Source organism: Microtus ochrogaster, assembly GCF_000317375.1.
Source record: "Microtus ochrogaster isolate Prairie Vole_2 chromosome 14 unlocalized genomic scaffold, MicOch1.0 chr14_random_1, whole genome shotgun sequence".
Classification (NCBI taxonomy): Eukaryota; Metazoa; Chordata; class Mammalia; order Rodentia; family Cricetidae; genus Microtus; species Microtus ochrogaster.
In genome coordinates, this window is record NW_004949096.1 from 13056050 (window position 1) to 13070838 (window position 14789).

General features: G+C 39.2%; 1 protein-coding gene across 3 annotated transcripts in view; it reads right to left on the reverse strand.

The window, feature by feature from the left end:
* Lrrc4c (leucine rich repeat containing 4C) overlaps nt 1-14789 on the reverse strand; it is a 219217-nt gene that overhangs the window by 175031 nt on the left and 29397 nt on the right. Inside the window, exon 1 of one of the 3 annotated variants that reach the window (XM_005364109.3) lies at nt 5801-7787. The exons of the other annotated variants lie outside the window; for them this stretch is intronic. The gene's annotated coding sequence lies outside the window, so the exon portion shown is untranslated. Of the gene's footprint in view, nt 1-5800; nt 7788-14789 lie in introns of those variants that run through there. 3 annotated transcript variants of the gene reach the window in all.

The following is a 14789-nucleotide window of genomic DNA, read 5'->3' on the forward strand; positions in this document are numbered from 1 at the left end:
TATCAGGGTCCTAGTGCTTGAAGTAACATTATTTTAAAATCTTGTTGAACAGAAAAAAACAAACAAACAAACAAACAAAAACTACAAGGTCAGGAATGTTAGTATGAAGTGTTTCAAATATCACATGTCCATCCAGGACAACAGTGAAAAATAAGAAAAAATGTACCAGATCACACAAGGTTCAGACTTCAGTATTTCTAATAAAAGATAATCTTTCCCTCCCTTTTTCTGTGGTGTCGAGTCAGAACATTACTGAGCACTTTTTATTAACCTTTTATAGATTCATGAGAACAATCTTCCTTGTGTGTATATGTGTGTACATTTTCAAGGGTATGCATGCTCACAAGTAGTTGCACATATTTGAATCTATTACAGGAAGAGATTCAATAAAGCCCAGTTTGCTATCAAAAAGCTGTGTTTTAAGCTGGGCGGTGGTGGTGCAGGTCTTTAATCCTGGAATTTGGGAGGCAGGCCGGTCTCTGTGAGTTCAAGGCCAGCCTGGTCTACAAGAGCAAGGTCCAGGACAGGCTCCAAAACTACAGAGAAACCTTGTCTCAAAAAAGAAAAGGAAAGAAAGAAACAGAAAACAGACTGTGTTTTACATTTAGGAATTCTCAGGTGCTGAGAACATGACAGAGAAAAGCACTCAGAGTGAGTCACTTGTCTCATCCAGCAGACTCAATTTTGTATGCCAAGTTAATGCTTATAGAGTGAAATAAATTTGAAAATAACAAAGACATGGTAAATTCTTAATTACTTAATTTACTTTTTTCTTAATTACTTAATTACTTAAATTCTCTCCCCCCAGCCTGGAGAGTTCTAAGATGATATTTAACCAGTTAACTTTTGGTATCTAGGATATAAAGCTCTTGATAATCCAGCCAAAGTATGCATGGACACAGAGTACATTATCCATATTGCACGGAGTGTATTTGACACTTTGATGACTGATACATTCCCTGAGATAGTAACAAGGGTGCTTTAACGCCATATGACTGGTGCGTGATTATTCTAGTTTACTTTCTATGCAGCAATAGACTGCATGACCAAGAGCAATTTGGGCAGAAAGATGTGTATTTTAGTTTACAGGTTAGAGTCCACCATTCAAGAAAGTTGAGACAGAAATCAAGGCTGGAACCTATAGGAAGGAATTGAAGTAGAGACCATGGAGGAATGCAATTTACTAGTTTGGCCCCTATGGCTCAGCCATATAAGTATTCTTATATAACCCTTGACTATATTACAATGATGGTACCTGCCACAGTAGGCTGAGCTATTATGCAGCAACCACAAATCAAGACAATACCTGACAGACATACCCACAGACAAATCTGGTCAAGCAATTTCTCAGTTCAGAATTCTGAATCCCAGGTGAGTAGTTTCTGTCAAGATGACATAACCAGCACATTGATACAAATGTATTCCCACCTGTTTGTCAAAGTGAGTAGAAATGAAGATCTCCTCAACAATATCTGTTCTACTTCTGTTTGTAAGCTATACACTCCCTGAACATAGACCAAACATGATCAATTTAAGTGCAGAATTATTGAATGCTTGCAGTACACAACATAAAGGAACCTGATTTAATTTTCCTAATAGCCAGTTTTATGTGGTTATCTTACCTCTGATTTACAGAGAAGCAAATAGGTTGAAATAGGTTAAACGGCACCTGTGATTCATATGGACCTGTGAAGCTAACTATTTAAGCTCACCTTGAACACAGACATCCGAATTCTAACTGATTTCCCTGTCATTTTTAGAAAACACACACACACAAAGGAAAATACACCAAATGGTGAAGATTCCCACATTATATTTTCATATGAGAAGGGAAACTTATGAATCGTAGGAGGCCTTTCCAAAACTAGCCAGATTTTAATTGTTTTTGAGAGGTTAGTAATCAAAGTCCAATAAGCCACGTTGTCAAGATTATTATACACAGTATGATGCAGTATAATGCACATATATGATGGAGATGTCAACAAACATGGTAATTAAGGAGTAAGACCATTTTTTGTTATTGGCAAAGTGAAGAAAGTTCTTAGGAAGACCACTGAGGAAATGGACAGAACACAGAACTATGATGAGAGTCAATAGAATTGCAAACCATGATCAAGATCCACTGCTTAGACCACTGGCAAATTTGTCTTCTATTTCATATCCCAGTATTAAGACTTAAATATGTCTGCTACTTCATCTGTTCTCATGCATAGATTGAATCTTCTGTTTTTAACATAGAAAATACATTATGTAGTTAGAGTTAGACTTGCTATGATAGAAAGACCTTAGCCAGATAATGAAACTAGGGTCCTTAACAGCTGGGATGGAATGATGCACATCTCTTTTAAACTATGTATTTGCGGACATATTTGTCTTTGCTTAGGCATTTCAGACCAAGAAATGTAACCAAATGACACTTAAATTCCAGAGTTCCCCTATGAAGCTTTAAAAGTACACAGCACTATAGAAACAGTTACAGCATTCTTTTATTATGCCTAAATTATTATTTAAGCATTTCTTGTTCAGATTTTGTCTAAACAGCATTTATATATTAAATGTTGTATTTTAAACAATCTATTTGGTAAGTCCTTGGAAAGAAAGTCTAACAAGGAATATAAGCTCAGTCCCCTAGTCACTGTGGTTGGGTGTAACCAGTAGACCCTTAAAGTACTTGGTCAAAACTCATTCATCCTCAGGAAGTGGATACACATGGACTCCCTCAAGAGTGACCACGGCAGAAAGAGAGACCACAGTCGACGGAGACCTAGCCTGAGAGAAGTCATTGTGCACAGGCTTTGCACCACATCACTTATAATCTACAAAACATCTAATTTACCAAGGGATAAGATGTTAATTCCCAACACATAACCGAAAGAAAGAAAAATGAGGGATTGGGAAATTTAAAAGGTTGCCCAAAGGGCACAGCTATTAGGTTCAAAGAGGAAAAATTTTGAAATATCTTTAAAACTAGTACAATGAATCAGTTTTCTGGGACTGTGGCCTTCATCAAACGGTTGGATATACCTACCCACTCACAAATACTGAGTGGCCAACTTCATCTGAAACCAAGTGACTAGGTAGCATTGCAGCTCCACCATCCACACCGTTTCTTTCCTATTCCATGAACAATTTGCACAAACTGCAGAGACGACTGATTCCAAAGCCAGAAGAGCTTATTCCCAAACTCTGCCTGAGCACTCAAGAGTGATGTGGGCCAAGTGAGTCACCTTAAGAAGGACTCCTTGAGATGGCTTGTCAGTGCAAGTAGAGGGAACTACATTTCAGCACAGAGGTCAGATTCTTTTGTTTTTCCTTTCCTCCTCTTGGGAACATTTACTTGTTTGTGTAAGAAAGGAGGGGGATAGTAAAGCTACAATAATGTTGAAAAGAAAAATGAAATTTGTGGTCGAATCCAGGGTACTGTTTAGTACTGAAAAAAAATTTTAGAGCAAAGAGGAGTAAAATTAAATCTCCCTAATGGCAAACACAACATATTTGCAATGCAGGTTTTGCAGTTAAAAACGAAGTTGAACTACAAACAAAAAAGAAGCATAGAGATACATTTTCTTCTCTACTTCTATGTCATTTGTACTAAGTTGAAACTGATCAACAACTTTGTATAGCTTGAGTCATTATTACATGACCAAAGATGCTGAATCAACAATGGCCATATAAAGCATATCAAATACACACACACACACACACACACACAAACACACACACACAGACAGAGAGAGAGAGACAGAGAGAGGGAGGGAGAGAGACAGAGAGAGACTGAGTGAGAGAATGATAAAATATACATAAGCCTTTACACAAAGATCTGGAAGAAAAAAAAAGTCTTGCACTTTCATAGGTTGGTAAATTCCAAAAGAATCTGTGTGTCCCAGCAGTAAACATGTGCCTAGAAAAATAAATTAGGCAAGTGATGGGCTGCAGGATACCTCAGTTAAAGAGTAACAGAAAGGAGAAGAACAGATGATGGGAGAGAAAGAACAGATTTGGAAGCTATTAGCAGGGTGTTTCTGGTTTCTATTATCACCTCTCTAATATAAATCTAACTCCACAGTTCCTTAATGACTCTCTAGAGTCTACCACTCTCAGCAGTAAATGTGCCCAGCACTAACAGGGTATCCAGGAGGCAGCTGCCTTCCATCTCCTTTGGGATATTTCAGACTTGTGGATCTTCTGGGATTTCAGATATTTTAAAGGCAGAGTTTTGTGAACCAGTCAACAGGAAGAGTGAAGGTGAAAAGAGAGGAGAGCAGAGGAGAGGAGAGGAGAGGAGAGGAGAGGAGAGGAGAGGAGAGGAGAGGAGAGGAGAGGAGAGGAGAGGAGAGGAGAGGAGAGGAGAGGAGAGGAGAGGAGAGGAGAGGAGAGGAGAGGAGAGGAGGGGAGGGATGTTGGCACCTATGACTCTTCATGTCTACATTGGCAGAAGTTTACTTCACCTTCCCTAGACCACTGTGCCTTTCTTTCATCTCTGAATAAAAATGGCAGCTGTAATCACCCTATATGTGCCAGAATCTCTCCTAGTTTAGATTCAAAACTTGTCTGCTTCTGTGAGGTTTGTGTAAGTCACTTGTCTCAGACTGTTTGGTCATTAACCAAATAATTACAGTTTCTCTCGGCCTCAGTTTATTCTTTTGTCGACATGTAATATCTGATCTGGCTCTAAAGTTACATGAGTTCATGACTCTAATAGAAACATTCAGAGAGGAATACAGAAGAGTCTCAGGGGTGGGGGCTGGATCATTCTGTACAACAGGCAAGCTTGAAGACTGGCAGAAATGGGGGGCTAGGAAGAAGGTAATCAATCCCCTAGGCCCCAGCCTCTCAAGTCTCTTAAAACATTCTCTTTATTTATTATTTACTTATTTTGTTGTTGTTGTTGTTGTTTTCTTTGCCTTCTTTCCTTCAAAGCAAAGCTGGCCCAGGATAAGCCTTGGAGCTCAACACATAAATTTTTCCTTTGGTCTTCCTTTCTAAGTTACCAAAGGATGCTAAATGTCTGCCTTTTCCTGAAGCTGTTTCTCAGTGGTGTTTGGAGGGTCCTTGGTAAAGCCCATGCCAAACTTCCATGTCATCTACAATCCGTGTGCAGCTTTTCTGTTATCTAAGGAATTCTTAAGTTACAAGAGGTGGAATGAAGGGTGCTCCCTGCTTCAGTCATAGCTCAACCACTGAATACTCCAGGGATGCAAAGACCACATTTGGAAAAGGGAATGCAGGAGACTGTGAGAAGTGCAGTCTGTGTTCCACCACTTCCTCTGCTGTGCCATTCCCTCCTTCAACACCATCCCAGCCATCCTACCCACTAGCCACAAGCCATCCTCCACCTGCTTATTATCATAGTTTTGTGTTAATACATTCTGTTGATCTGCAGTGTCAGGATGGATACTGAAATTTAAATTGGGTCCCTTCAATTTTCAATAACTAACACTTGGGCTTCTAAGTCTGGGGCTTTCTTATAACTCAAATCCATTCTAGAGTGTCAATCACTTGCATCAGCACCCCACACTGCAATGGGCTTTCATGGAGAGATTCCCTTTTCTCCTTCCTGAACATTTGCAATGGCATTTGCCTAGAATGCAGACAACCTGCATCGCTACAGCAGTCCAGCTTATCAGTGAGCACAGCTTGCTGGAACAACTGCGTGGGCCACCCTGTCCCTCATTTGCTTGTTCCCAGTAGCCGGGTCCTTGAAAACCACAGAAGAGGGGGAGGGAGAGGGAAAAGAAGCAGAACACTAAATTAATGAACATTTTCTTCACCGATAAATAAGAAAATTAGGATCACTCACTGTATTTCAGACTCAGCACAGCTACATCCCGAGGGAAATCCAGGTGGTTAAGAACAAGAAAGAATGCACGGTCTTGACACCAAAAAGGAAAAGAAAAAGAAAACGAAAAGGAGGTTGGTGAAGAAAAACAGATCCAACTGCAATTATCCTTCAATTTTAGTCAACATGGGCACCAATCCAAAAGTCCTCTGCTGATTTCTTTCCCAATCAATGCTTCGTTCCTCCACGGTCAACTTTTCTTCAGTGAAATTTCTTTGCAGATCTATTATTAATTTCCTCTCTTTCTTGTGGGAAATTCAAAGAGAAAAAAATATGTATATATATATCAGGTCTTTACTTTCCTAAAAATGCCCCAAACTTTTCATTTCAAAAATATCTCCTTGGCATACTTTCTCCTTTAAAGAAAAAAAAAAAATGAACACACTTTTTCTTTGTGTATCCTCAGTTCTCCATTTCCAAACATCCTTGGGGGAGGGGGACAGCTATTTTATGATTATTTATTTATGTCAGAACACAATAAACCCCGCAGGTCTGACATCAGCTTATTTCATTTTTTTCCCTCAATGCTCCCCGTGTGGCCATATACACATTTATGTTACAATCCAGGTCTCACAAGAAATAGCTTCATTCTTTCTTCTTTCTGGCACAATCAGTTTATCCTCTGCGTTCTGCTCCAAGAGAGAGCTGCGTCCCGCATTCTTCATTTTAGCAAGGCACCCAACAGCCACCTCATCCGGGGAGGTAAAAAAGAAAAAGAAAAAAAGAAAAGAAAGAAAAAAAAGGAACAAAAAAGTCTTTCTTTACATCCTTGATTCCAGTCCCCAGCTCTCCCTTCGGATAATTTGGGAATCAACTGCCCCCACCGGCTACCCTTCTGGCCGGCCCTTTCGTCGAAGATCTGATTAGATTTCTCATCACAACCCAGTGCGCAATTGGATTTTTGATTTCAGCCACCCAGCCAGCCACCTTCCCCCTCGCCCCTCCAAACTCCCTGTTAGATCCTGTCGCCTTCCCTCCACCGCCTCTGCGATTTCATAATCTCACGTTAAATGGAGTGCGGGGGGCGGGGGCGAGGGAGGGGGCGGAGGTAGAGGAGGAAAATTTCAAGGCTCCGTCAGCTGTCAAGAACAAACCCCGTTCCGCCCCCGGTCAGCTACTTTTTCTTAAGGCTCAGGGTGGCTTTCACTGAGTCCCCTCCCCCACCCGCAGTACAGGGTCCAGGTCCTCCAGGTATTGCTGAACTCGGCGATCAGGGCAGGAATCACCAGAGAGACGCGTGATGCGGTCCCTCGCCAGCGGCCAGCACGGGTGTCCCCTTCTCCATCAGCTGGTCGCAGATCTCGAGTCTCCCGGGCGCTCGAAGTTCAGACTGGGCTTTTATTTCGTACGGGAAAAGCAATGTGACGGGACTGACGTAGTGTTAGGTAAATTTAAAAAAGAAAACAAACAAACAAACATATATTTAAAAGCAAAAGAAAAAAGGGGGAGGTAAGAGAAAACGACGAAACGGGAACGAAGAGGGTTAAAAAAAAATCCCTAATCACTGGCTCCTCTCATCCTTCTGGAATGAAACTGCAGCTTTGATCTCATTTCCAGCTGCGTTGAGGATGGTCTGGAGCCACAAGTTGGTTTCTCTGTGCGCAGTCTTTCCTGACGCCCGCTGGTCCCCCGCGAGGAGACGCGTCCTCGGGCGCGCAGCTGCTCCGCGCGGTCTCAGTGCCATAGTCCGGACTCGCGACTCCCTGTGCCGCGGAATCCCGGATCCCCTTCCATCCACTTCGGCATGAACTCTGCCTTCTCCCTCTCCTCTCTCTCCAGATAAAAGAATGCGCTCCCTGAGTGGTTGGCAGCGTCTGCCAATCTAGACTTTTCTCTCCACCAATGCCGAGTCCTGTTACTTAGGGTCCAGGCTCCCCAAAGCGTACCCAGACTGCAGTCTCTTCCCCTTCTCTGGTCCTCTTTCTTGCCCCTTTCCCGTTCCCTTTCTCCGCTAGAGATCAGTAAAATACAATTACCCAATTACCTCCCATCATCTTAGCAGTGATTGGTCAATTGCATTAACACTTGAAGTCAGGGAAGAGGGGATTGGAGCCTCTGAGGTGTGGCATTGCTGCCACCTGGAGGGAACAGTCGGAAGAACGCCGTTTTAAAGCGTGCCCCTCACTGTCAGAGGCTAGCAATCAGGAAAGAAATTCAGGCTGTGTGGGAGTTGTCATTTTTATTTTTATTTTTTAAAGCTTGTCTGTTTTCATCCCGAAAGCCAAGAGTTTTGAAGTACACAGGAGAATACATTGAAATCGAATCACCATTGGATTCAAAATTATTAACAAACACAAAGCTTTTGATTTCGGATTGGATGGTAAAAGCCTCTCTAGGAAGTACCGCAGGTGGTCCCAAGGAAGGGATTAAGCCTCGGTTCCTACTAAGAAGTAGTTCATGGGGATTGGGGGGCGGGGAGAGGAACCTGGGTACCTCAAGAGCTACTAGAGAGGTAGAGCATGGGAGAGCAGGTTAATCCCTCCAGGAGGAAACAAGTGTAAAGGCGAGATTGGAGCCTTCAGCCTATGCAGTGTTGCAGTAAATTGGCCTGTTCAGTTTGTACGAGACATTCAGGACAGCTTGACAACTCAATTCCAGCATCCCTCGCTCTTGGATGTGGGCTTTTCCATCAACTCGTGTTAGAGGAACGCTTGGCATATTTCAGCTCCACTGCCTTTCCTAAGAAGCAGGGACCCAGACCATAGAACAGTGACATGAATAGGTATTTGTTTTGCCACTTGTCTCTGCTTTTATAATGATCACAAAGCTCTTTCCATGAGCTGCAGTCACTTACATGCCTGTCAAGCATGTTATTTGAGATATGAGACTAATGAAATCAGGAATAAAGAATGTAACAATTAGAGATCATGCTTATTGACGATGAAGAATAAATAAAGATTTCTGTTTCCCCTTCTCCCAGTAAAGATCTTTAGGCTGAATTTTATTTCTTTTCTAGCACTAAGAAGATTCTCTTGGGTTTAAGACAGAGTTAAATAGAATGTGATAACGATAAAGAGAAGTAAAACAGAGCAAAAAGACAAGGAGAGAACTTTTGTGCTACTATGGGAACATCAGAGATTTATTGAAGTTCGTTCCAAATGTTCTTTTCTATTCTTTGCTGCGTTAATATTAACATATTGTATACTATATGCAATGCACTATGTTGTTACTTCTTTGGACTTCGAAAGTTTATTTTTATACACTTGTTTGAAGATGAAGAAATTGTAATATGTGTTTCAGAGGTCCCTACTTGCTAAGGAAAATACCCTTCTTTCACATTCAGCTGCAATTGCTTATGGCTTCCCAATGTTTTCAAGAGCTTTTATATAGTTGCCACTCATATATAATGTGAATTTGTGGAGGAGTTAATGCTTTTATATTTAAGTGGATGTTTGGTTGTTACATGTTTTGCTTCACAAACACTAGTAGATCATATTTGTTTATTCAAAATGGAGTATACTAGATGCTTGCTAGACATCTTTATCACCCTTCAGAGCAAAGAAACCTCTCAAAAGAAAAGGAAGAGTGCTAAGTAGGGAAGCAGGAACTAGAAAAATTTCCCAGGTCTGCTTAGCTTCTCATTACAAACTGAAGAACCACAGTTTCTGATTTGCTCTATAAGACACTGAATTGGTTAGTTGGTATTCACATTTTTGCATTCAAAGTCAATTATTAATTGAATATATAATATGATATACATATATCATATATATGTATAGTGATTTGCATCTTCTTTATTATATCACTGTATTTAATATTCAAACAAGTTCCTGAAACATTTTGAAGACAAAGTGAAATGACAAGTGATATGCTTGGTAAATGACTGCCAAATATTAACCAATCTAGCTGATTTCAGTTTTGCTAGTTTCACATACATGACTAGGTTTTAGTAATACGAAGAGCAGCTTGTCAAGACAGTCAAGATCACTCAGGCTGTTATTATTATGGATCCCCAGAGGTGAGTTTGTAGCACTGTATGGAAATGGCATTGCTGTATCCTGCCGTATTAGCTGCTGTGTGGCATTAGTTAAAGTGAACTGAAATAAGGAATCAACAAGGGGGAACATAAAAGTGCACATGCAAATTCAGTTGCTAAGACACAAAAGTGTAGCTAGTTAGACTGCAGAGCTGTCAGTTATGACCAATAGATGAATGCGCTTAGGTAAGATTCTTCATAAGGCCTCCTTTAGAAGGATTAATTGCTTAGTAAGTAACTTGTCTCATCCTCATGCTTCCCACTCGTCAGTACTTCTTGTTACCAAAATCCTGTCTAGAATTAAAGATCAGTGGACAGAGACGGCTGGGGAAGATGAGGAGGGATGCTACCTACCACAGTAGTTTCTTCTGTGTATACACAGAATTCCACATTTTATTTTCCTTTGATGTTTAGACATATGAGTAAAATAAAATCGTCTTATTATTTCTCTGTACTGGTGATGCAAACTGGTATAATCTTTAACAAACAGCAGGGGACAGCACCTTGTAATCAGAAATACAAAACAACAAATAGCATGAATTTAGTAACTTTGTTTAAAAATAAAGCAAATAAGACTGTGTATGTTGTGTTGCTAATCGGATTTAAGGCATTGTAGGCCAGCCTGTCAGCGCATAGTGTACACATACACACACACACACACACACACACACACACACACACACACACACAGTCTTTATTTTATGGTAGAAATCCCAAAAGTAAATATTCTTTATTTTAGTTTCAATTCTATTATATATAGATAATAATGGCATCAAATTTGCTTCTGTAATTTACACACATAGTAATGTGAATTAAACCCATTAAACTAACTTAAAAATTACTTTGATATTAAATCCTATTTTTTGTGGCCATATGTGGGCAATATAACATAGACACTGCTTCCCAAAGGACTAGAAGACATTCCAACAACTTATCCCATAGAGATTCGCTGTTTGTTATATCTTAGATTTTAATGTTAGTTTTAACAACTAATATTTAATGGCAGCTTAAAATACCAAGCTTGGTTCTAGGTAGGTTACACATTTCTACTCATGCCGTACTCTCAATAATCTCAATAACTTTACGAAATTGATATCATTGTAATACCAGTTTCAGGGATCCAGATCCAGAGATGAGGTTAAATAAATGCTTGGCTTGGCAGAATTACTTCCCTTCAGATACAGAGGCTGCAAACAAATCCTTGCTGTGCATAGAAATAACTCATTCCTGTCCCTCTAATGCTAGCCCAAGAGCATTTACTTATACTTATAATATCTTCCCTTGGCTGTGTGCATGGATATCTAAGACTATGGTATTAGAGAGTGTAAGTATCTATATATGTTCATTTTTTTCTTCAAGACAGGTGACCCCAGACACACAGTGCAGCTGAGGATGACCTTAAACTTCTGACCCTTCTACCTCTCCCCCTGCCCCAGTGTGAGCCTGTAGGCATACAACACTACAAATAATTATTTTTGTAATAATAGGTACAATTGAGCTATATTCTCACTCTTATTATTTTCATTTTATCTAATATTTTCATCAATATTGTTAGTAAAGTATTAGAAAATAAGATGCTTGAAATATTAAAGCAGAGAGAAAAGGCACCATCAAGCATGGTTTTATCAGAAAATATGTAGTTTCAGATTAAGTGATGCATAATACATGCTTGACAACCTATTAACTGGAAACAGTCATAATCTGCTTATGTTTTTTTCCCTCATGAGTCAGAAGGTCTGTCAGGGGTAGGTTAAGCAGTAATTCTGATATTTTTAAAGTTTCATGTATGATTCAAATCTGTTAACTTTCCGTGGCTCAAAACAAATTACTTCATAGAAGAATGAGCCTACCTTCCCACCTAGAAAGTATAGACACTAGATACTGCATAAATGAAAAGAGTGAAGAATAAGAGCAATTGTTGTAATCTGTCACATCTTCTACACTTCACAAACACCAGCCTTCTTTCATGATCTCTGAACTCTCCAGGCAAGATAAATACCCATGATAGAATCATTTGCTGCATTCCAAAAGATGTATACTAATCCCCGACTGTGTGGTAGCTGTTGTGGAAGATATCACTAATTCCTGTGTACCACACTTCCCTAATGACATCTTTTGACATTAAGAGGACATCATTAATTCCTCTGGACCGCACCTTTCTTTGACAACATAGAAATGTTTCCTTTATTTCTCTATCATTTTTTTATTTTACAAAACTGACTAGAGTTCTTAGACAGACTTTTGATATGTTTGTTTCTTTTTTTCTGTTAAATCTATGTCTAGACCTAGTTGGGAAATGAATGAGAAAGTCTGAAGAAGTGAATGATAAAGGAAAACAAAATTTGTTCCATATACAACAACAAGAAACCACACACTGGGTATAGTCACTTTGAAGAGAAACTAGTGACTTTAATATTCATCAAGACCCAGATTACTGACCACAGTACCTGACATTTTGCCTCTTAATAAATTTTGAATGATTTAATAAATGAACTGTCTACTTGGTTGGAAGTGAAAAACTGATAGATAGTACTTATACTAATTTAATGTTGATTCAGGAGAGTGGAGAGATGGCTTAGTTAGTAATTCCATGCTGCACAAGTACCAGGACCTAAATTCAATTCCCTGTCATCAACCTTAAAAGCTAGGCATACTGTACTCAGCTGTATTCCCAGCAATGGAAAGGCAAAGACAATTGTATCTCTGGAGCTTCCTCGGTGGTTTTTACACTCAAGTTAGTCATCTCCTGGTTGAATGAGATACACTGTTTCACTAAAGAAGTCAGAGATTGGCTGATGGAGACACTTCCTATGTTCTTCTAGGTATGGGTAGACATGTAAATGCACACTCATATGCATACACACACAACATAAATAATTATTAAATGTTGTCACAATATTAAAAGAAAGTAAGTGGGAAGAGCTGCAGAGACAAGAAGAAACCATTAGCTTCCTCTAGATGGGAAAACTCGGAAGAAGCTTTATATAGAAATAAAAGACCCTCTATGTGCGAATACTCAGGGGATGGCTCCAGTTTGTCCATTTTGCAGCTAGTAGATAGATAATAAGCATTATTTTAAAAAGAGAAAAAAAAGTTACCATGAAGCTGGCTGAATTCAATTTCCTCAGCGTCCCATACAATTGTTATTATCTATGCAGTGCTCCTGAGTCCTGGTTGTTAAACTAGTATATATGTAATACCCTTTGGAGAAAGTTACCCATTACATACCAGTGTGAAAAGCAAGGGTATTTGTGAAGAGGTACCACTAGTGGGAGGAGTGTTTATCATTTAAACTACACTGGGTGTCAAGACAAATTGTAAGAGTTACTTAAAGTCATAAGAAGAAAGACTTCAAAACTGTATGACAATTTTTCAGTTCAAAGTTTACTTTTATTCAATTATATCTTAGGAAAACTTTTTAAATGGTGACCTTAGACCTTACAAAGAACAATTTCTTTAATCTACATTTTCGAAGGGAGATAGTCCTTGTGAGTCGATACTAAAGTGTGTGTGTGTGTGTGTGTGTGTGTGTGTGTGTGCATGCATGTGTGTGTGTTTCTGCGTGCACGCATAAGCGATCCCATCTAATTGAGGAATCTTTGCTCTGGGAAGAAAATCGCCCATAAAGGTATCTTTAAAACCCCACCAGGAGTTAGTAGATGGTGTGAATCCAGTTGTGTAATTCGAGAAGACAGCTGCATTTTATCCAGCTAAATCAGCATTTGATTCTAAACAACTCCTTTGGAATGTCCCTGTATTCCAGCATTTGCTCCGCAGTGCAGATTCAGGAAGATAGCTTTATCTTCTGCGCCACATTACCATTGTTCTTCCTGGAAGGTAAGCGCTTCACATTTCTCTTCTGTTCACACTGAAGATTCAGTGGCACTTCTGTGATTCCAGGCTATCAGCCAATTTGATAGCCTATACTGTTAGAATAGCAGAATATTTTAATGCTCAGATTTTTATTGAACAAAACGTTTATATCCATTTGTGTTCTTTTATGCACTTGTGTGTGTGTGTGTGTGTGTGTGTGTGTGCTTGCATATGTGTATGCATATATGAGACCATATGGGTTGAGGACAGAGGTAAATATGAAGTGACACCCTTAAAAGTTGTGTGTGTGTGTGTGTGTGTGTGTGTGTGTGCATACACTCAGGGCTTACAGAATGAGTTGAGTATTGTATGACTCTCTGCCTTATATCCTTAAGCCGCATCTCTCACTGAACCTAAAACTTTCATATGGCAACCAGGAAGCTCAGAGATCCTCTTGTCTGGGTCTCCAGAGTCCCCAGATTCCATGTATGCACTGCTGCTCCAATGTTTTTATATGGATTCTTGGGAACAAAGCTTATGTTTACACAGAAAGCAGACACTTTACTGACAGAGGTCTCTCTTCAGCTCCCCTATTGTGCAAACCAGTTTTAAGAGGAAAAATGCCCTGAATGTGTTTCAGATTTGTTTTTAAAAATCTGTTATATATACACAGAAAATGAAAATATTTATCTCATGAGTAAAATAATACTCCAGAAAAATAAGCCTAGTGAATACAAGGAAATTTGATTTACCCAAAACAGCAATCAGGTGTACATGGTACTTCCTTGACTGACTTCATAGAATTTCTCATTCTATCAACAACTGAACTAATTTTATATGATCTGTAGAAAACTGAATAGATATTTCTATAACATGTAAGGACCAAAAAGTATGTTCAAGCAAGTGGTTTCTTTGCACAAAGGAAAAACAGCTGAATGTTCAACGATTGTATGTTTGATATTTTACTATCATCTTCAATTGACAATCTTCCAGAATTAATTTTTAATGTATTTTTTAGATTTTTTTTAGTAATCAAAGTTTTCATTGAAATAATTGCTTGTATGCCATAAACTTCAATTTTTATAAATAATAGCATTATTATTGATTTTAGGAGACAAAATTTAAAATATCATGGCTTTTTTTCTTATATAAACTTATGCT